General features: G+C 29.8%; 3 long non-coding RNA genes across 3 annotated transcripts; 2 read left to right on the top strand and 1 right to left on the bottom strand.

The window, feature by feature from the left end:
• Positions 1-211: 211 nt before the first annotated feature.
• On the bottom strand, positions 212-11417 carry LOC129976486 (uncharacterized). The gene is made up of 2 exons (XR_008785147.1): positions 11251-11417; positions 212-642 (listed from the first exon to the last, which is right to left on the bottom strand). It is a non-coding gene; the product is annotated as an uncharacterized LOC129976486 (long non-coding RNA).
• A 462-nt stretch (positions 11418-11879) lies between these two features.
• LOC129974935 (uncharacterized) lies at positions 11880-15929 on the top strand. The gene is made up of 2 exons (XR_008784999.1): positions 11880-11996; positions 15684-15929. It is a non-coding gene; the product is annotated as an uncharacterized LOC129974935 (long non-coding RNA).
• A 3495-nt stretch (positions 15930-19424) lies between these two features.
• LOC129974934 (uncharacterized) lies at positions 19425-23475 on the top strand. Its single transcript, XR_008784998.1, has 2 exons — positions 19425-19541; positions 23230-23475. It is a non-coding gene; the product is annotated as an uncharacterized LOC129974934 (long non-coding RNA).

The following is a 23475-nucleotide window of genomic DNA, read 5'->3' on the forward strand; positions in this document are numbered from 1 at the left end:
AAAATTCGAGTTAAAATTACATTTATTAATATGAAATAAAGCACAAAATGCAATGCTCCTAAAAATGCCAGTTTAAAATCATATAAATGGATATATAAACTTTATGTTGTATGTTTGTTTTTCCAGCAAAAATAGATTTTTAAAAGTTTAGAATTAATAGTAAGTAAATGAGTTATTGAAATTATATTAAATGATTACTCAAACTTCAGCATTGTTTTAAAAGTACTTTCATATTTCCTAAAATCAGCGATGGTCTTTTCGCTTCTCTGATCCTTACAACGAATCTTAAAAGAAACAAAATATGAAGAATTGGCTGCAGAAGAGCCGAGATGCAGAAGAAACTTCTCCGGCGACTCCCAGTCTCAAAGAATGCCGCATTCCACCACCGCATAGCGCATCGCCCACGCCCTAATCAACGACGTCTTTCTCTCTAAACCAATTGCTTTTAAAGTGGGCGTGACTCCTCTCCCCACTGGATGGAAACTTGAAAAATGGGCGGGGTTGCTAATAGCCATCGGAGTTGATTAGCCGGACATCTTTTTCCATTTAATCAAAGACTTTTCCCATCATTCATGACTGCCGGTTTCTTTTCTTTTTGCGAAGGGTAAAGTTGATTTAGAAGTTTTTCTCTTCTTTCTGCAACTAAAAAAAAAGAGCTTATTTCTGAGATATAATTACGATCATTCATCAAATATGTTCTTTTACGGAGTAGTATTTTGTGTGCACACTTCCTCAGTAATTTATAACTATAGCTGAAAAGGTACTCAGCATAAAATGACTTACAGCAGGCAAGTTTTACAGATGGAGTAGTATGCAGATTTCCATAAGTAACGACGGTTTCCCCTCATTTTATTTTATTATTATTATTTTTTGAAATTCCTTCCCCCTTTTTTTCCGTGAATAAAGTATAAAAATAAGGGACGGGGGGGGGAGGATTTATGTTTCAGATATCGATAAGTTTCATTTGTTAAGGAGTTGATTTATTTTATTTCGAAAAATTTTTCAGAAGAAAAAAGGAGCTTCTCTATCTAGTTCAATATTTTATTTCAAAGGAATAAAGAAGAAGAAGAAGAAGAAAAAGAGGGAGGGTGGAAAGTAGTTTTGGAATCAGTTTTTTCCCCAAAGAAATAGAAGTCATTCTAAGGTTGTACGAAAAGGTATATTTCATGATCTAAATAAAATATTTGAAACTAAAAAATTCTTTAAAAGAATGAAAAACCAAATTTTATTTTTAAAGTAGCAAAATTACTTCTTCGATTACTTTTAGCTACTATTGAAGATATTTGAATTTTGCTGAAATTCCAATAATTTTTTTTCTCTACATTTATATCTAATGTTTTATTTATTTATTTATTGCCAAAGTTAAATTCAAATAACATTCATACATATTAAGAATGTATCCATTCTCAGTTCGAAATTCATACGTTCCTGATGGAATTTCTAAATAAATACTATTTTAAAACTGCACTAGTTTTCTTTTCTTTCTTTCTTTTTTCCCCTCTTTTTCTTCTTCTTTTGATCCTACTGTAGTGGTGGACAAAATATGTAAACTTACTCTTCTGGAGCTTCAAAAAAAAAAAAAAAAAAAAAAAAAATTGCTGTTGTTAAAGAAGCAAGATAGTCTTCACTCTTTCATTTTACAAATACATATACAGGGTGTCTCAAAAGATCTCTACAATTCTTTGCGGTTGGTCAGGTACACAGTTATTTTTGTAATAGAGGATGGAGACAGAAATGCAAAGGAATTTATTACATGGTGTGCTTTGTCAGTGACTTAAGTAAAAGGAGAAGGAACACCACAACAGCGCAACACAGATTTAAAGAAATGAAAATTTTTAATAGCAAGTATAACGTTTAAAGACATTATTTTTACAATTTTTATTAGCATTTAGTCATTTTAAACAATAGTGAAGATCATCTTAATCTATTTTAAAGCAAATATTTTGAGAAAAAAAAATGTATAGGGGAAAAGATTAAAAGTAAATAAATAAACAAAACATAAATTATTTCCTGAATTTTTGGCAGTAATACATATTAAATTAAATATGTTTCAGTCTAATATGCTAAATTGAAATAATGTTATTCTTATTTTGTACTAATAAAAGTTGAAAACTGCAAAGTTCTTTCCTCGAATTTTGTATGAATTTCCTGTTTCATGCAAAATACTAAATATTCAGCGTTTTTTTTTTTTTTTTTTTTTTTTTTTTTTTGTAGAAAGAAAATTGTGAAAAATTATTGAAATAACTTTGTACTAATATTATTAACATAGGTTTTCAATCCTTTAGCTTTAGTTTAAGTCATCGAGTTTGCTATATAAAACACATCTTGAATGTTTTTAAGAATATTAATGTGTTTAATGTGTCTTGAACACATCTTAAAAATTAACTTTGAAATTTTCTTCATAACAAGCCAGTTTGCAAAACTCAATCTCTTTTTCTAGTGGATGAAATTTCGATTAGTTTTAGATGCATACAAAGTAAAAAGATTTAAAAATAAAAAACTTTTTTTTTTTTTTTTTTTTTTTTTTTTTGCTATGGAATGATGATAGGTTTGGTAACCTAAAATTCAAAATTCGTTTAATTTTAAGGAAATTCTTTGTTTTTTGAAAACTTATTGATAAAATAATTAAATATTTGCATTCACCTAATATTAAGAACATTTTTATTTAATATACATTCGTGTAATTTTTTTAAAAAGTTAGTTTCTGATTCAAATTTTTCGGTTAATAACAAAAAGAAAGGCAAAAGTAGAAGAAAAGAAACTTTTATATTTACATCAATAACATTATCATAATGATTCGATAATTATCTCTCTACTGTCTCTACATATAGAAACCAGCGGAAAATATCTCCACAAAACTTTCTCGCACATTTTCTAAAAATGGTCTTTTTCCTCCATCCACGCTTAAAATTTTATACTTTGAATAAGACTAAGAATATTTTTATGATTTTGGCGAACAACAATTTAAAAATATAGACCTTGTTTGTGGATATAACATTTTTACTGAATCTTTCACGCGAATATGTATTTTTGACGCTTTCTTGCTGATCGATTGTCAACAAAATTTGAATGGTAGCTTGTTATAGTCACAAGATAACGAACCGAATTTCGTTGATTTATATCATTAATGGGTTAATGAGCCATCACGTTTACGAGTATACGAACGTGAACAAGCATTCAACCAATTAATGGACTTGATTCAAAATATGCTAATTATCTATATGTTAGATGTTAAACTTACGTATCAAATTTCATCTACGTAGCTCTTTATGTTTTGCAGTTATCGAGTTCAATTGTATTCGAACAGCCAGCCAGATTTTATTTGAGTTGGAAAATGAATATCTTTTAAATTATTATAGTCATTAGTTAAAAAATTTCACGGTCACAATTTTTGTAGAATTTATGATTCTTTGAATGCCATACGTATTTGCTATTAATAAAGACCATGAACCACTTCTGACTTAATTTTTTTGCTTGCAAAATAATCAATAATAAAATAATTTTTTTGTGAATCATTTAGATATAATTTCACGTTCATGATATCATTGAATTGTCAGACATTAAAGACGTGTTACTTTAATTCTCTTATATACTTTCACAATTGTAGCGTAATGAACTTTTCTAACAAAAACCAGCCCCGTGACATCATAGTACTATTAAAAAAGTGAATATCCAGTTCATCTATCTTCGAAATTTCACGGATTAAAACTTTTAACTTTTTATCCGTCTTGTAAACCACACAGACATTAAAGAGAATCCTTTTTTAGTTCTCAATAATGTAAGAAAATCATGAGGTTAAATATTGGACGAAAAAATTGAAACAAGTTGAATTTCAAGATGACAACGTAATTAAATGTTGGAAATTATTCAAAAAAATATTTTTTAAAAATTGCCAAAATTTAAGAAAAATTTGCACGACAAATAAATTTGGTATATTAGAAAAAAAAACTTTTTTTTTTCTAATTTCGAAAAGGTCTAAAATTTATTTTTATGCAATAATATTTTCGAAAGTTATTGCAAAAATAGCTTAATTTTTGGTTCATTGGAATTCTAATTAAAATTTAAAACATCGTATTCTGAAATGCACATTCTAAGATACATATTCTTTCACTTTCTAAGATATATATATTTTAGTAACTGTGTGTCAAATAATTTGGCAAAACACGCGCACAAACACACACACAGAGAGAGGGAGAGAGTTTCATTATTATTTTTAACATTAGTATGAGAGAGAGAGAGAGATTTATTTTTAAGAATCATTAAGTTATATCTACAAATAATTTGTAGATATAACTTCGTGATTCCACACCGATGTTAATTATAAATAAAATTAGCAACATTTAAAGAAATTTTTATAAAAACTATTAGAAAATTCTAATGAAATTCAAATGAATATATGTACAGTCACATAAGAGAAAGAAATTGCCAAATTACTTCCAAGTATTTGACAAAGGTTTTTCTGAATATGCAAATGTGTAGAGAGAAGTTTCTACAGCTAATCTTCATTCCACTTATGTAATAGAATTTCGGTTCATTTTTTTTTATTGACAATAACGTACGGCTCGCATGATAAATGGCAATATTTGTTGGACGATTGGGGAATCAAAATTCCAAATATGGGAAGGTAATTGCAATTTCAGTCACCTCTTGTGAATTGTCCAGAAGTTGAAAACTGTCTTGATCCGAAAGTGAGCTAAGTCTGATCATCATCATAATTGCAACATCAATAACATTGTATAGTTAAAACTTTTAACCGTCACTTCCATTTACACTATTGCCATTATTATATAGCTATTAGAGAATGACATACTTAGTTTTAAATTCTAAGAGATCAATCATTATAACTGCAAATTTTGCATGTTCTAATTAACCCCATGCCTTCAGTTTAACTTAAAGTTATTAACATCGGTTATTCATTTACCGAAGAATAATGAATTGATCACGTGACTAAAGTTATTGTTGAATATGAAATAAATTCATTTAATTAAATATTTTAATGCATTGGATCTGGTAACATTACACAAACTTTTATTTCATAATATAAATAATAAATCATTATTACATGTTGTTTACCATTAAAACTGCTAAGTACAAGTTAACTAAATTTTCTTAGTCAGTCTCGTTTTTGCGAAAATTAGGGGTGGAAAATCGACCAATAGATAGTTTTACTAAATAAAAAGAACATTCAACATTATAATGGGAAATAGTATAGAGACTCCCAGAAGATTGGGATGATTACGATGTATCAGAATCTTACAATATAAGCAGAAAAGAAAACTTACAAAAAGGTTTCTTGTATTTCACGAAAAAGAAATAATACTCCTTGGTAGCGTAAGAAATACAAGATTTCTTTGCATCTACCAAAATGCTTCGAAAATTGTCATAGACTTGAAGACTATTAAATGTACCCTATTTAGATTTTACTTTTTTCTTTCAAAAATTTTTTTAAAACTTTTACCATTTAAGATATTTTAGGATTAAATCGAAAAGGAAAGGGTTGCATTATTTTGTTGTATCGAGGGGTATTTTATACAAAACTGCTGACGTTATTAGAATAGTTTGCAATTTTAGAAATGACTTTTCATCACTATTGGCTATAATTTTCGTGCACTAACTTCGAACCTAACAGTTATTTTTTATTGTGATCATTTTCAGTGATAGCGCATGGTCAATTTACCACAGTTGGATATTACTTTCACAATTCTTGTGTTCTTTAATCGAACACAATTTTATCGTATAAAAAGAATATACATACATACATATATGTGTGTGTGCAAAACGCCCTTTTAAGAAACAGACGTGTGTTTTTTAACGATTTCTGCTCTTCATAATTTTAAGGAAATAGTCCAATTTTTATTTTTGTCAATATTTCTTTGTTAAAGCCATGACTGATGGATATAACTCATTGAATCGTTTAGGAAGGCACAGAGCAGGAAAAAAAGAGAACGTTAGAAAGTATTTTGAACGCATATAGTTTTAGAAAGTATTCTGCTGACACAGCTTTTCAGCTCTATGGGAAAATGAAAATCCGTGCAACTCAGAAATTAAATTTACAGTGAAATCGTAATTCGAGTCACTACAAAATTGTTTTTAGAACGACGATTAATTAAAAATTGTTAACTACATATGCGTAATTTGTAATTGTTGGAAACCAATTAATTATAAATTATTACTAATATTGCACTTTATCTACGTTCTAAATATAATTTTCTAATCATTCGAGCTCCGATTTCATTTCAACCTCTGAGTTCGCTGGTTATTATTTTTTCACAGTGATCAAAACTCTGTATCAGCAAATTTCTTTCTAAAACTATATAAGTTCAAAATACTTTTTCACTGATCTCTTTCTTGCATTCTGATTTCCTATTCTGCATTCTGATTCCTGGGCTACGCTCATCATGATTTCTAAAAAAGAAATCGTGATAGCAGATAAAAATCGGACTATTTTTTTAAAATTACGAAGAAAAATAAAGAACTTCATGACTACCTTCCGTTGAAATCAAACAATGTTTTACGCATGTATATTCAAACCCTTTTCTATATTTTAAATATCTTTAAAATTCTTGTGAAAGTTTGCATTCGAAAATCTAGTAAAAAAAATTATCTTTTTATCTTCCTCTACAAACGAAGGTCGTAAAGGTCGCATCTTATGTGGAAAAAAATCTTATCACCTTATCTATAGAAGAAAATGAATCCATTTCCACCGAGTTTTTATATAACTCGAGTAAGAGTTGTATGAATCATGCTAGCATGAATCTTTGGATGATTCAGAACGGCATGAATAATAATAAGCAAAGCGGAAGTTTGCTCGTTCATCTCGATGTTATCTCTGCATGAAGGGAGCCTTTGATGGCATCTTGAGATAGCGCACAGTGAGATAAGATCAAAAATAATTGCGGAAAACGTTGACTGTTGGTATATCTGACTGGAAATAATTTCCTTCAGAAAACGCGAAAGAGAGAGTCGTTATTTTTAACTGACGCATGCATTGTGGAATTAAAATATATAATTGGAGCATGAAATTTTAAACGAGAGTTGAAATGGTATTATAAAACTAGAAATCTGGACGTTCAACTCAGGGTGAAATGAAAGACTGTAAAGATTAAAACTGATATGTAGAGATTATCAGTTGAAAATTAGTTCTGAAATTGGAAACTGTCATTTTAAAATGTTGCTTTATGGTTATTTTATAATTTAATTCCTTTTGGTTTACATTAAACCAGTAACAACCTAGAAGTGGATAAGGTTGTATGGATGAAATATTTTGTTGAAATTATATAATGTATGCATAAATTATGTTGAAAGGAAAAGATGTAGTTCTATATAAGATATTTGTCTTATATAGATAGAAAGGACTAGAAAACAAGATTTATGTGCATTTTCTGTATGATACACATAAATCTTGTTTCTAGTCCTTTGTTTCTTGTCCATAAATCTTGTTTCTAGTCCTTTGTTTCTTGTCCATAAATCTTGTTTCTAGATTGTATTATTGTAATTATTTTTTGAACTTGTGCCAAGTTTGGTATTTATTATCACACTTTAAATAAACTTAGAGTAAATATTTAGAAATAAATTATTCTTAATAAAACTGATATACCACAAAAGCTGTTTAAATTTAAATTTATCTGATTTTATGAAGGATTTATCAATTTCACAAATTCAGTTGAAATGATACATTCGGCTGAAATAAGGGAACAAATCTGATTGCTAAGAACTCACCGGGAATGAAATGTTTTGATAATTTTTTCAGTTCCATGAGATTGTTTCAATAATAACCCAAAAAAGCACCAATAAGGCAAAAATAAATTGTATAATTATTAGAATTTGAAATATAATTTTTTAATATCAAAGATGACTGATAGAGTTCCCGATTTAAAAATGCTCAAATCTTTTTTTCAGCATCTAAACATAGACATGAGGCTTTCTTGCATTTGTTTAATAGATTCTAAAGAAAAAAGACATTTTAATTGTACATGCATCAATTTAAGTACCCAGATGAAATTTTTCAAAAACAAATCCTGAATATAGATGCTGTATTATTTTAAAAATTTATAGAAGTGTACAGAAGGCTTGAACGGAGCTTTCAAAATAAAAATACAAAATTGATAAGTATGATTGCTTGAATGGTTTAATCGCAATTTTTTTAATCTCAATCCTCTGGTTTGGGAATACTTTGTCATATAATGAAAAAAGAAACATCGATAAAATTTTTTTTTTTATTTGATATCTGTGTTTTCATTATGGACTTTTTTATTTATATGGTGTCATTTACATTAAAGGAAAATATCATATATAAGTTTATTACATTTTTATATGTCCATAATCTAAAAGAAATACTAAATATATTATTTATTTGAAAGTTCCAGGGACTATGATTAAAAAGATGTTTATTAAAATTTTTGAAAATTAGATAATAAAATTGGCATTACTGATTAAATATTTGTCTTTAATTTTTAAGATTTTTATTTATCTTTTTCTTCGAATAACTGTTTCTTGAGGTTAATTTTACAACAACAAAATTAGCAACAACATAATAATAATAATAAAAACGAAAATGAAAGACCGTTTGTAAAAAAAGAAATTTCAGATATTTGTTTACAATTTTTATTTTTATCAATGGAAAACGTTTGGCAATAATATTGGGAAAAATATCTTTTTTGTGCACATATTGAAGGTGGCATCTATTCATAGAAGCTTAAGAATACTAAAAAAAAATTGGAAATACAATCCAAATTTTTATAAATGGTAATAGCTTAAGAAATTTCTGATATTAATGTGGTCGAAATAATTTAATTTCAAATAAAACTGCGAAATGTCTAGGACTGGTAGAAATTTTGCATGAATACATTTATCCATGAATATATATGAAGAATACATGTGAAGAATATATTCATGAATTCATGTGAAGAATACATGTCAAGAATATACCCATGAATACATATGAAGAAAACCTGTTAAGAATATATCCATGAATGTTTATACATGACAAAGAATATATATATATATATATCCATGTATCTTTGAAATTATCAAATACTAAATGAGCATTAAACCGGCGTTGCTTGGGTTTAAAGCTCAGTCATGTATAACATTTAACTTTAAATTATAGTTTTACATAAAATATATAATATATGAATTTTTTCATAGTCTAAAATGTTATTAAATTAAAAACAGGCTATTTGTTCCTTAAAAGTCGCCGATTGTTAATTTTCTCGATAAGTTATTAATATTTGTTATATTAGTGTTTCAAATTATATTTATAAAAGCAGAAATTTCAGAAATAGTGCCTTCATTTGAGAGAGTGATTTAAGATTGCTTCTAAGCATTGTTAAATTGTAAATTGAAAACCAAAAGAAGTGCTATCGGGAAAAAAAAGGACATACTTAAATCAAAGAGAAATTTTTACAAATATTGATAGAGTAATTTAGACTACCAAAAGAGAAAAAATAATTTAATTAATCTGTAATTAATCAAATATTTTAATTAATTTGCGTTCTTTGAAAAACTGATAGTACCTTTTTTTCTCTTGTCTTAAATAATAAGTGCGAGAAATTTATTGAACTCTGCACGGTTGTTTAAGAAGAAATGCGGAACATAAAAAGATTCATACATGCCACAATGACTTTTATTTATAATAAAAATATCTCATTTTTGACTACAAAAATATTTCCTTTTTGACTAGTTTGTATCTGAATCAGATATGGAAAAAGAAAATGAAACTAGTGCAGTTTCCTTAAGAAAATATTTAAAACGGATTATTTACATGATGGGATTTCATTTCTTTAAACGGTATCAAAATTCTTTCTGATCCACATTGTCTTACTTCTCTCAGCAAAAAGCATTCATCAACACTTCTTATTGTATTAATATTTGCATATTTATGTTATCTTCTTTCTTCGGCAATAATTCCATTACATGTAAATTTAGAAGCAAAATTGTTAACGCCAAAGTATTTGCAATCGTATCTCAAATCGCAAACAACGAATTTTAAGAAACCTGAGCATATAAAAATTTTCTCAAGAAATGGAAGTCGTTTGTCCTCATCTATTAAAAATGTAGCTTACACCGAAAAGCTTATTAAATACTGAGTACCCCCCTTTGGAATAATCTGCAATAATTATTTATTTGTCCATTACATACAGAATTATTAGTTTTAAGTATGGATTCAGCATATTTAGCGATTTTCGGATTATGGGTTTAGGATTAGGGATTTAGGGATTATATCTCACCATTGAATGACCTTTCAACATACGTGTGATCCTAGTTACTTCCAGAATCTTTCTAAGAAATTCAGTGTCCAGCAGTCTGGGAATATCTGCATCAATAGAATATATATAGGGATTAGTTGGAAAATATACTGAGCGCAGTATTGAATGCAATCTGGACATGTGCCTGCTCATAGTTTTGCTAAGAATATTACTAATAAATTCATTGTCCAGAAACCGGCTGTCGGAACATTCGAAATAATACTACGTATTCAGGGATTAGTTACAAAATCTTTCACCACTGAATGACCTCTGCACATAAATCTGATCATATTTATTCCCTGAATCTTTCTAAGGAATTCAGTGTCCAGCAGTCTTGGAATTTCCTCTGCTATATAATATATAGGAATTAGTTTAAAACATTTCAACAAGTGCAGTAATGGATGCATTCTTGACATGTGTCTGCTCATAGTTCCTTTAAAAATCTTTCTAATGAATTCATCGTCTAGTAATCGGCTGTCGGAACACCCGAAATGTTATTACATATTCAGGGAATCGATGCAATATTGGCCATTACCGAATGCCCTCTGGACATTGATTACAGTTACTCCCAGAGTCTGTCTTTGTAAGGAAATTCAGTGTCCAGCAATCTTGGAATATCTTCTACAATATAATATATATGGGGATTAGTTGCAAAATATCTCAACGAGTGCAATACTGAGTGCATTCTGGACATAAGCATGGGCATAGTTCTTTCCAGTATCCTTCTGAGGAATTCAAGTCTAACAATGACTTCTAGGAAAATCTGTAGTAATCCCAGAATTCCATTTTACAAAACAGTGCGATACTAACCACATCTGGTCGTTTGACCGCCAGTCTCCATCTCAACACTTGGAATACATCTAGAATAGCAATTAACATGCTTTTACCACTTGTAGTGTCATTATAAAAGCCAGAAATGTGCAATAAATTTGTTGATTTAAAAAATAAATAATACTATTCCTGAAATCGGCTTTTTTTAATGTATACTTAAATCTATACTTACGATCACAGTAAATTTTTAAATTGCTTTGAAGGCCGGTTTGGGCTGCTCTTTTATAAAGGTTGACGACTTCTGTGCATATTTCCGTTTGAATCGATTTCATCTAACTGTTGCAGAATGCTGGCGAAGTCTCAGCAATGGAACAACACTATTACCAATTTAAATTTTGTAAAAAAAAAAAAACCCTTGTTTTTGTGCATTTATAACAGAATCTAATTTTTAGAAAGTTTCTCATAAATTCATTCATCCAGTAATATTTCAGATAATGATTCTAGACGCTGTATAATATAAATTGCTTCATTGAAGAAAAAAAGGTAATTTAGAGTTCTGAGTTAGCGACCCTATATTAATGAGTTAAACTCTCATTAATTAAAACAAATTTTACCATTAAATCAATGGAATATTATTCAATAACAAAAAAGCGAGGAAAAAATTATTAGTATTCATTAAATTTCAATTAATTAAAAAATATGAACAAGCATAATTTTAATCAATTTATGATAGATAATTATCTAATTATGGTAATTAGAAAATTTAAAGAATTGCTTATTATGACTTGCAATTTTTCTGTTTTGCTTTGTCTGATTATATAAATCAGTGCAGATTTAGTTCACACCATAAATTGCTGAAGGTAGTGGTAATTTACTCATTTTGCCCTGGCTTGATTGTCTATATTAGCTCAGAATTATTCCTACCTTTAAGTTATAAAAAAGAGAGTTCTTTTCTAAATAACTGCTAAGGTAACAAAGGTAAGTAACATTTCTTTCAGCTTTTAAAAATTAGAGATTGTAAGTCTGATTCTAATGTTATTTTTAATAATTTCATTTCAACTTACGGTATACAAACATTATCTTTATTTCTAGAACTTTATTTTATGATTTTTTTAAATTTCAGCGCGTTTTTTTTTTCAATTTAAAATAAATTTTATAGCGTCAGGCGAGAGTATTTCTGTTTTTCCTAGACTACTCGTCCAGTCCCACGGGTGGGGTCACCTCGTAATTAAGAATGTGAAGTTTCAGGCAATGTGGTTGGTTCTCGCCACCCTTGTGAGTATACGAAAAGGTGTTGGTCTGACTCCTGCCATCGTTGATGGGACGTACTTCCTTAGCGAAGGATTATACCGTGGCCGGTGATGGACTTTAGGATTCAACCAAAGTTCCCTCCAGTGTTACTTTTGAGGCGATCCGGTCCCTCAAGTTTTTCCGTATGCCATCTGGCGGGTACGAATAGTCAGTTTGTGATACTACTCGTTCACCCGACAAATCTTCGTGGAATTGGATTTCGAACCAATAACACTCCGGTTTCGAAGTTGAAATTACAGTATGATGGCCCCATATTTTTGAAGAACTAACTATAACAAAATTTAAATGCATATTGCATTTAAATTGTTTTTATCTACTTGTAAGATATCCAGTTCTTAACTTCTAAAGAATGAAATATATTAGAAAAAGCTCTTAGTGCATAAGTTGTGCATTATCATAAGCTATTATTCGCCTAATTTAATTAATCTTTCTATCTTCAAAAGTTAAGGAGTTATGAGGAAACAAAAATTTCACTCCCCCAACATTTTGTCCCTCTATCTACTGAGTAGCAAATCTCACGGAACTTTTACCCATTCATCATATTTTTAATCAACTCAAATAGAATCACTCGTCGAGTTATAGTGTTTTTTTGTTTGTTTTTTTTTAAATTTTGTAGAAACGTTGAATATGCGTTCCACGGCTTTAATTGCGCGATTCCTTGATTAAAGAAGTTTTCCTGTAGGAAATTATTTTTTTAAAAATCATTTGCAGCTAATTAAGGAATTTGTTTGGGTCAATTTATTACAGCTCAAAAAAAAAAAAAAAAAAAATTCAGAATAAAAAGCACTGAGAAGCGTCAGAAGCTGCATCTCAGAATTTCTATAAAACTAGATACCGGTTTTATTAAAATGTTAACGACATTTAAAAAAAAAAAAAAAAGAAAAAAAAGTTTATTTGGACTGCAATGTGGCTTGAGTACAGTACACTCCCGAGTATCCTGCCTAATGTGGCGGAAGGACAGACCGGATATCAAAAAAGCCGGAATTCTAAGAACTCATTTCTTGTCTCACCAATATTAGAAGACAAAGTTTTTATATCAGAACTCCTTGCTGTAGTACGTATTTTCTTGCTTATTGAGTACTAAGCCCTTTATTTATCTCAAGCCACGCAGAATGTGAAGGCGACAGTGGCCCGGCGAATCATAGAAGCAGTTGCCAGTTACGTGTCGAGTTAAAACAGAAGGCTCTGTACTGGTAGTTTATAAATGTTTATATACTGCACTGCACGTTTCAAGAATTTATAAGATTAAAAGAAAATTATAGAATATAAATAGTTCACATTTTAACATAAATTCTATAATGCCTAACTTAAATGCAGAAAACCTAAGCAATGCTGCCTTCCCTTTCTCATTTAATTACGATGAATGGAAACTAGGTTGGTTCAATAAACTCCATCAAAAACCGGATAGTACGGAAGCCGGATACTCGAGAGTGTACTGTGATTCCGAAAAACTTCACCAACTAATTACGAATAAAGAAGAAACATTATTGAACTCCCGAATAATTCTAATAATATCCTAATATAACCTTTGGGTATGTCTTCATCGGCTAATTAAGATAAGTGCAAATAATGCTAGGGAAAAAATAATATTCTGTTATCATCTCTATTAATCTGATTTGTAAGAATATCAGAAATACTTTGTCATCACGGGGCTCCTTAAAATTGGCGCCTTGTACGTTTATACCACTTTTGCTCTAGCGACGATGCTTCGAACATAAAATACGCATTCGAATAAATTTATTTTTTAAAATTTGATTTACGACATACTTATATTTCATCAACTTTTATATAACTTGATTTGTTTCGTGATAGTTTGTTATCGATTTTTTTTTTCTTATTTCATAAAGAAATGCTAGCACATAAATATTCACTACTTGATAGACTAGTTTCGAAATTTCGTATACTTCTAAGTTCATGATGATTATACTGTATCAGTATTGTCAGAACTTAATTATCAATTAATTTACTGATATTTAATCTTGATACTGTACGAGGGACGCCATCTGGTAGAAAAAATAAGTAATAAACGGACTTCATAATATTTATAATAATGAACTCCAGATTAAATACTAAAATATAGAAAATAAATAAATCTAGTATTCAATCGCTAATGCCACCGTGTTTTAAAACGTTTTTTTATTAAATTTATTATCAAAAACAAAACATTCAAAAAATAAATTAACTAAAATCTTACAACATTTTAAATACTATTTCAGCATTTAGAAACAAAAAACATCAGAGGTTAAAGAATCAGTTTTCAATTTTAAAGCTTGCTTATTTTATAAAAATTAAAAAATATTTAAGAAAAGTATGATGTATTTATTGATTTTTTTGTCCATTTCGTAATTAATAAATTTTAATAAATGATTTGATACGAAATAACTTTTAAAAAATTAATTTCGGCAAGGAGTGATGACGGTAAGATCAAACCATTTGGTCTGAAATGGGCAATTTCTTTCAGCAAAATACTCATAAATGTTTGCAAATTCTTCCAGTCTCTTAAGTTTGAGATAAATATACTGTTTATTCTCTAATTCGGATATCCTCCGTAATTTTGCGCATGCGCCAGGAGGTGTTTATTGCGTCAAAACAGGGGTGAGAGGAAAGATGAAAAGAGGAGATGTTTGCATTTATCAATAGAATACTGTTAATTTTTGGATTCGGAAACCCTCCGTAATTTTGCGCATGTGCCAGTAGGCGTTCATTTCGTCAAAAAAGAGGGTGAAATTGTTATTCACGGAATCAGGAGACGTAATAACTATCCTTATATCATCCCTTAGCGAAGTGCTATCGTCGAATAGTGCAAATCTCAGTATTCTGAAAAGAACAATAGCTTGTGAAATGGACAATGATTAAAAAAGCAAATTTTGTTGTTGTTGTTTCATTCCAAGATTATCAGAAATATAACTTAAGAATTTGAATTGATCAAAAAAAGAAATAGATTGAAGATCGTTTAAATAATCAATCAAAGCGACTTATATTACAAATATACAACTGTTAAACAATGATTTGAAATCCTAAACAATATTCGGATTGAAAAAAAAAATAACACAGAATGAATGTTATTCTTACATAGAGGAGAACGGCAGATAATTTGACAAACCATAATGCCTCAATTTGTTTTTTGGGAATGTTGGGAAATTATACTTAGTTTTCAAAAAATGGCTGAATAAAACTGCTTTCGTATTATCATTTTTATTAATTTCGATGTTCATTAATATTTTGTAAATACTACAAATACAAATGCAAAAAAAAAAAAAAAAAAAAATACTTTATTTAAGAAAAATAGGGAAAAAATAAAAATGACAATTTAGAAAGACAATAACTCTAATTTATGTGTTTTTTTTCTTTCAGATGTTTACTGTACATTTCCTTGCTCTCCTCCTATTTTTCGGTGTCTTTCTCACTTTGGCATCTGCGAACAGAAACGAAGATTCTATCTGTCTTTCCGTACCCGGCGAATTCATGCACATGGCGGATCGATTCATGTCCATCATTGAAACTTTTTTCAAGAGATGAAATTGTAACGAGTTCATATAAAATGTCACGAAGGCTTAAATCTTGTACCACAAAGAGAATAAAACGCTATCTTAATATTGATCGTTATATGTTTTATTTGTTTGTAACTTCGGTATCAAATTCAAATATTAGTATTGAATAAGAAAAGTTGATATGGGCCATAAAATAAAAATGTCAGTTATTTTAGAAAAACGTAGGTTTATTTTTGAAATCTTATGAAGGTTGTCCCAAAATAATGCAAGATTTGAATTCACATCTATTCGTGTAGTAAAGTGTTGGCCACCCTATTAAAAAAAAACCATTCCACAACTGATAGTTTAGGGTTTGTAAAAATGGAGCATTGCATGATAGAGCAAAGTGTTTTCATTCTTGAACAATGTTTCAAAAATAATGAAAGTTTGGCGGCCACAGTTCGAAAATTTAAGAATTGGCTCCCTAGGCCGTGAGATTTCACATCATTAAATTTCTTTTTATGGGGTTATTTAAGTAAAAAGCCTATGCCAAAACGCCCACAAGCACAGAATATTGAAGGAGGAAATTTAACGCTGTATCAACGAAATTCAGCCACATTTATGCAAAATGGTCATGAAAAATTTCGACAAATGAGTGTGTATGTACCAACAAAGCTGTGGAGGCCATTTGCTCTATATGTTATTTCATACATAACCCTATCTTGTGTACTTTACGATACAATAAAAACATAACAATATAAAGAAAAACAACATGTTTTCATTTAATTCAAATCTTGTTTTAACATGTTGTTCCATAGAGTAACACTCCATTTTTACTAACCCTAAACCATCAGCAGTCAAGGGGTTTTTTTAATAGGGTTGCCAACACTTTATTCCACGCTACGGTGGCAAATTCAAATTTTGCGTTCATTTTGGAACAACCTTCATAAACTAGCAAATATGATTTCCCAAATCTTTCTTGCTTACGCTTTAATAAATATGTTATCCTCCGCTCTTACCATAAAATTGTGGATATTGAGAAAGGCAGAGAGCGCCACAAATGCTCAAATTTTTATTTTTAGATTCCCACGCATGAGAGTTGGATGATATTGGCAAACAATAATTTCAAAAGATCGATCTTTAGCGCTCATTCAGAGTTTTATTAAATCTAGCGATTCGAGATTTTTTTGGCGATTAAGCGTTGGTATACAATACATAAATTTAGATAAATGATCTTGAATGCCCTTTTTTTCGATTAACTGAAACTAAAATTTCAATAGTAAAAAACTTTAATTGTAGTTGCAAGATCACATACCACATTTCTTTTATTTTTTAAAAAGTAATTGCGTTTTAGGTTTTTGTATTTACATGTATGCGAAAATACAGACCGAAAGATCCTTGTGGGATTTAGTTGAAAATTTGATGCGGGCCTACATTTTAGATGCTAAACCTGTGCATCAAATTTTGTTTCATATTTAGCTAAGAAAAAAATTTAAAACGGAATATTTACATGATCGGATTTCATTTCTTTGAAAGGTATCAAAATTCTTCCTAACCCACATTGCCTTACTTCTCTCAACAAAAAGCATTCAGCCACACTTCTTATTGTCTTAATATTTGCATATTTATGTTATCTTATTTCTTAGGCTATAATTCCATTACATGTAAATTTGGAAGCAAAATTGTTAATGCCAAAGTATTTGCAATCGTGTCTCAAATCGCAAACAACGAATTTTTGAAAACCTGAGCATGTAAAAACTTTCTCAAGAAATCAAAGCTGATTGCCCTCATCTATTAAAAATGTAGCTTACACCGAAAAGCTTATTAAATACTGAGTACCCCCCTTTGGAATAATCTGCAATAATTATTTATTTGTCCATTACATACAGAATTATTAGTTTTAAGTATGGATTCAGCATATTTAGGGATTTACGGATTATGGGTTTAGGATTAGGGATTTAGGGATTATATCTCACCATTGAATGACCTTTGAACATACGTGTGATCCTAGTTACTTCCAGAATCTTTCTAAGAAATTCAGTGTCCAGCAGTCTGGGAATATCTGCATCAATAGAATATATATAGGGATTAGTTGGAAAATATACTGAGCGCAGTATTGAATGCAATCTGGACATGTGCCTGCTCATAGTTTTACTAAGAATATTTGTAATAAATTCACTGTCCAGAAACCGGCTGTCGGAACATTCGAAATAATACTACGTATTCAGGGATTAGTTACAAAATCTTTCACCACTGAATGACCTCTGGACATAAATCTGATCATATTTATTCCCTGAATCTTTCTAAGGAATTCAGTGTCCAGCAGTCTTGGAATTTCCTCTGCTATATAATATATAGGAATTAGTTTAAAACATTTCAACAAGTGCAGTAATGGATGCATTCTTGACATGTGTCTGCTCATAGTTCCTTTAAAAATCTTTCTAATGAATTCATCGTCTAGTAATCGGCTGTCGGAACACCCGAAATGTTATTACATATTCAGGGAATCGATGCAATATTGGCCATTACCGAATGCCCTCTGGACATTGATTACAGTTACTCCCAGAGTCTGTCTTTGTAAGGAAATTCAGTGTCCAGCAATCTTGGAATATCTTCTACAATATAATATATATGGGGATTAGTTGCAAAATATCTCAACGAGTGCAATACTGAGTGCATTCTGGACATAAGCATGGGCATAGTTCTTTCCAGTATCCTTCTGAGGAATTCAAGTCTAACAATGACTTCTAGGAAAATCTGTAGTAATCCCAGAATTCCATTTTACAAAACAGTGCGATACTAACCACATCTGGTCGTTTGACCGCCAGTCTCCATCTCAACACTTGGAATACATCTAGAATAGCAATTAACATGCTTTTACCACTTGTAGTGTCATTATAAAAGCCAGAAATGTGCAATAAATTTGTTGATTTAAAAAATAAATAATACTATTCCTGAAATCGGCTTTTTTTAATGTATACTTAAATCTATACTTACGATCACAGTAAATTTTTAAATTGCTTTGAAGGCCGGTTTGGGCTGCTCTTTTATAAAGGTTGACGACTTCTGTGCATATTTCCGTTTGAATCGATTTCATCTAACTGTTGCAGAATGCTGGCGAAGTCTCAGCAATGGAACAACACTATTACCAATTTAAATTTTGTAAAAAAAAAAAACCCTTGTTTTTGTGCATTTATAACAGAATCTAATTTTTAGAAAGTTTCTCATAAATTCATTCATCCAGTAATATTTCAGATAATGATTCTAGACGCTGTATAATATAAATTGCTTCATTGAAGAAAAAAAGGTAATTTAGAGTTCTGAGTTAGCGACCCTATATTAATGAGTTAAACTCTCATTAATTAAAACAAATTTTACCATTAAATCAATGGAATATTATTCAATAACAAAAAAGCGAGGAAAAAATTATTAGTATTCATTAAATTTCAATTAATTAAAAAATATGAACAAGCATAATTTTAATCAATTTATGATAGATAATTATCTAATTATGGTAATTAGAAAATTTAAAGAATTGCTTATTATGACTTGCAATTTTTCTGTTTTGCTTTGTCTGATTATATAAATCAGTGCAGATTTAGTTCACACCATAAATTGCTGAAGGTAGTGGTAATTTACTCATTTTGCCCTGGCTTGATTGTCTATATTAGCTCAGAATTATTCCTACCTTTAAGTTATAAAAAAGAGAGTTCTTTTCTAAATAACTGCTAAGGTAACAAAGGTAAGTAACATTTCTTTCAGCTTTTAAAAATTAGAGATTGTAAGTCTGATTCTAATGTTATTTTTAATAATTTCATTTCAACTTACGGTATACAAACATTATCTTTATTTCTAGAACTTTATTTTATGATTTTTTTAAATTTCAGCGCGTTTTTTTTTTCAATTTAAAATAAATTTTATAGCGTCAGGCGAGAGTATTTCTGTTTTTCCTAGACTACTCGTCCAGTCCCACGGGTGGGGTCACCTCGTAATTAAGAATGTGAAGTTTCAGGCAATGTGGTTGGTTCTCGCCACCCTTGTGAGTATACGAAAAGGTGTTGGTCTGACTCCTGCCATCGTTGATGGGACGTACTTCCTTAGCGAAGGATTATACCGTGGCCGGTGATGGACTTTAGGATTCAACCAAAGTTCCCTCCAGTGTTACTTTTGAGGCGATCCGGTCCCTCAAGTTTTTCCGTATGCCATCTGGCGGGTACGAATAGTCAGTTTGTGATACTACTCGTTCACCCGACAAATCTTCGTGGAATTGGATTTCGAACCAATAACACTCCGGTTTCGAAGTTGAAATTACAGTATGATGGCCCCATATTTTTGAAGAACTAACTATAACAAAATTTAAATGCATATTGCATTTAAATTGTTTTTATCTACTTGTAAGATATCCAGTTCTTAACTTCTAAAGAATGAAATATATTAGAAAAAGCTCTTAGTGCATAAGTTGTGCATTATCATAAGCTATTATTCGCCTAATTTAATTAATCTTTCTATCTTCAAAAGTTAAGGAGTTATGAGGAAACAAAAATTTCACTCCCCCAACATTTTGTCCCTCTATCTACTGAGTAGCAAATCTCACGGAACTTTTACCCATTCATCATATTTTTAATCAACTCAAATAGAATCACTCGTCGAGTTATAGTGTTTTTTTGTTTGTTTTTTTTTAAATTTTGTAGAAACGTTGAATATGCGTTCCACGGCTTTAATTGCGCGATTCCTTGATTAAAGAAGTTTTCCTGTAGGAAATTATTTTTTTAAAAATCATTTGCAGCTAATTAAGGAATTTGTTTGGGTCAATTTATTACAGCTCAAAAAAAAAAAAAAAAAAAATTCAGAATAAAAAGCACTGAGAAGCGTCAGAAGCTGCATCTCAGAATTTCTATAAAACTAGATACCGGTTTTATTAAAATGTTAACGACATTTAAAAAAAAAAAAAAAAGAAAAAAAAAGTTTTTTTGGACTGCAATGTGGCTTGAGTACAGTACACTCCCGAGTATCCTGCCTAATGTGGCGGAAGGACAGACCGGATATCAAAAAAGCCGGAATTCTAAGAACTCATTTCTTGTCTCACCAATATTAGAAGACAAAGTTTTTATATCAGAACTCCTTGCTGTAGTACGTATTTTCTTGCTTATTGAGTACTAAGCCCTTTATTTATCTCAAGCCACGCAGAATGTGAAGGCGACAGTGGCCCGGCGAATCATAGAAGCAGTTGCCAGTTACGTGTCGAGTTAAAACAGAAGGCTCTGTACTGGTAGTTTATAAATGTTTATATACTGCACTGCACGTTTCAAGAATTTATAAGATTAAAAGAAAATTATAGAATATAAATAGTTCACATTTTAACATAAATTCTATAATGCCTAACTTAAATGCAGAAAACCTAAGCAATGCTGCCTTCCCTTTCTCATTTAATTACGATGAATGGAAACTAGGTTGGTTCAATAAACTCCATCAAAAACCGGATAGTACGGAAGCCGGATACTCGAGAGTGTACTGTGATTCCGAAAAACTTCACCAACTAATTACGAATAAAGAAGAAACATTATTGAACTCCCGAATAATTCTAATAATATCCTAATATAACCTTTGGGTATGTCTTCATCGGCTAATTAAGATAAGTGCAAATAATGCTAGGGAAAAAATAATATTCTGTTATCATCTCTATTAATCTGATTTGTAAGAATATCAGAAATACTTTGTCATCACGGGGCTCCTTAAAATTGGCGCCTTGTACGTTTATACCACTTTTGCTCTAGCGACGATGCTTCGAACATAAAATACGCATTCGAATAAATTTATTTTTTAAAATTTGATTTACGACATACTTATATTTCATCAACTTTTATATAACTTGATTTGTTTCGTGATAGTTTGTTATCGATTTTTTTTTTCTTATTTCATAAAGAAATGCTAGCACATAAATATTCACTACTTGATAGACTAGTTTCGAAATTTCGTATACTTCTAAGTTCATGATGATTATACTGTATCAGTATTGTCAGAACTTAATTATCAATTAATTTACTGATATTTAATCTTGATACTGTACGAGGGACGCCATCTGGTAGAAAAAATAAGTAATAAACGGACTTCATAATATTTATAATAATGAACTCCAGATTAAATACTAAAATATAGAAAATAAATAAATCTAGTATTCAATCGCTAATGCCACCGTGTTTTAAAACGTTTTTTTATTAAATTTATTATCAAAAACAAAACATTCAAAAAATAAATTAACTAAAATCTTACAACATTTTAAATACTATTTCAGCATTTAGAAACAAAAAACATCAGAGGTTAAAGAATCAGTTTTCAATTTTAAAGCTTGCTTATTTTATAAAAATTAAAAAATATTTAAGAAAAGTATGATGTATTTATTGATTTTTTTGTCCATTTCGTAATTAATAAATTTTAATAAATGATTTGATACGAAATAACTTTTAAAAAATTAATTTCGGCAAGGAGTGATGACGGTAAGATCAAACCATTTGGTCTGAAATGGGCAATTTCTTTCAGCAAAATACTCATAAATGTTTGCAAATTCTTCCAGTCTCTTAAGTTTGAGATAAATATACTGTTTATTCTCTAATTCGGATATCCTCCGTAATTTTGCGCATGCGCCAGGAGGTGTTTATTGCGTCAAAACAGGGGTGAGAGGAAAGATGAAAAGAGGAGATGTTTGCATTTATCAATAGAATACTGTTAATTTTTGGATTCGGAAACCCTCCGTAATTTTGCGCATGTGCCAGTAGGCGTTCATTTCGTCAAAAAAGAGGGTGAAATTGTTATTCACGGAATCAGGAGACGTAATAACTATCCTTATATCATCCCTTAGCGAAGTGCTATCGTCGAATAGTGCAAATCTCAGTATTCTGAAAAGAACAATAGCTTGTGAAATGGACAATGATTAAAAAAGCAAATTTTGTTGTTGTTGTTTCATTCCAAGATTATCAGAAATATAACTTAAGAATTTGAATTGATCAAAAAAAGAAATAGATTGAAGATCGTTTAAATAATCAATCAAAGCGACTTATATTACAAATATACAACTGTTAAACAATGATTTGAAATCCTAAACAATATTCGGATTGAAAAAAAAAATAACACAGAATGAATGTTATTCTTACATAGAGGAGAACGGCAGATAATTTGACAAACCATAATGCCTCAATTTGTTTTTTGGGAATGTTGGGAAATTATACTTAGTTTTCAAAAAATGGCTGAATAAAACTGCTTTCGTATTATCATTTTTATTAATTTCGATGTTCATTAATATTTTGTAAATACTACAAATACAAATGCAAAAAAAAAAAAAAAAAAAAATACTTTATTTAAGAAAAATAGGGAAAAAATAAAAATGACAATTTAGAAAGACAATAACTCTAATTTATGTGTTTTTTTTCTTTCAGATGTTTACTGTACATTTCCTTGCTCTCCTCCTATTTTTCGGTGTCTTTCTCACTTTGGCATCTGCGAACAGAAACGAAGATTCTATCTGTCTTTCCGTACCCGGCGAATTCATGCACATGGCGGATCGATTCATGTCCATCATTGAAACTTTTTTCAAGAGATGAAATTGTAACGAGTTCATATAAAATGTCACGAAGGCTTAAATCTTGTACCACAAAGAGAATAAAACGCTATCTTAATATTGA

This window comes from Argiope bruennichi, chromosome 7 (assembly GCF_947563725.1).
Source record: "Argiope bruennichi chromosome 7, qqArgBrue1.1, whole genome shotgun sequence".
In the NCBI taxonomy this organism is placed as follows: Eukaryota; Metazoa; Arthropoda; class Arachnida; order Araneae; family Araneidae; genus Argiope; species Argiope bruennichi.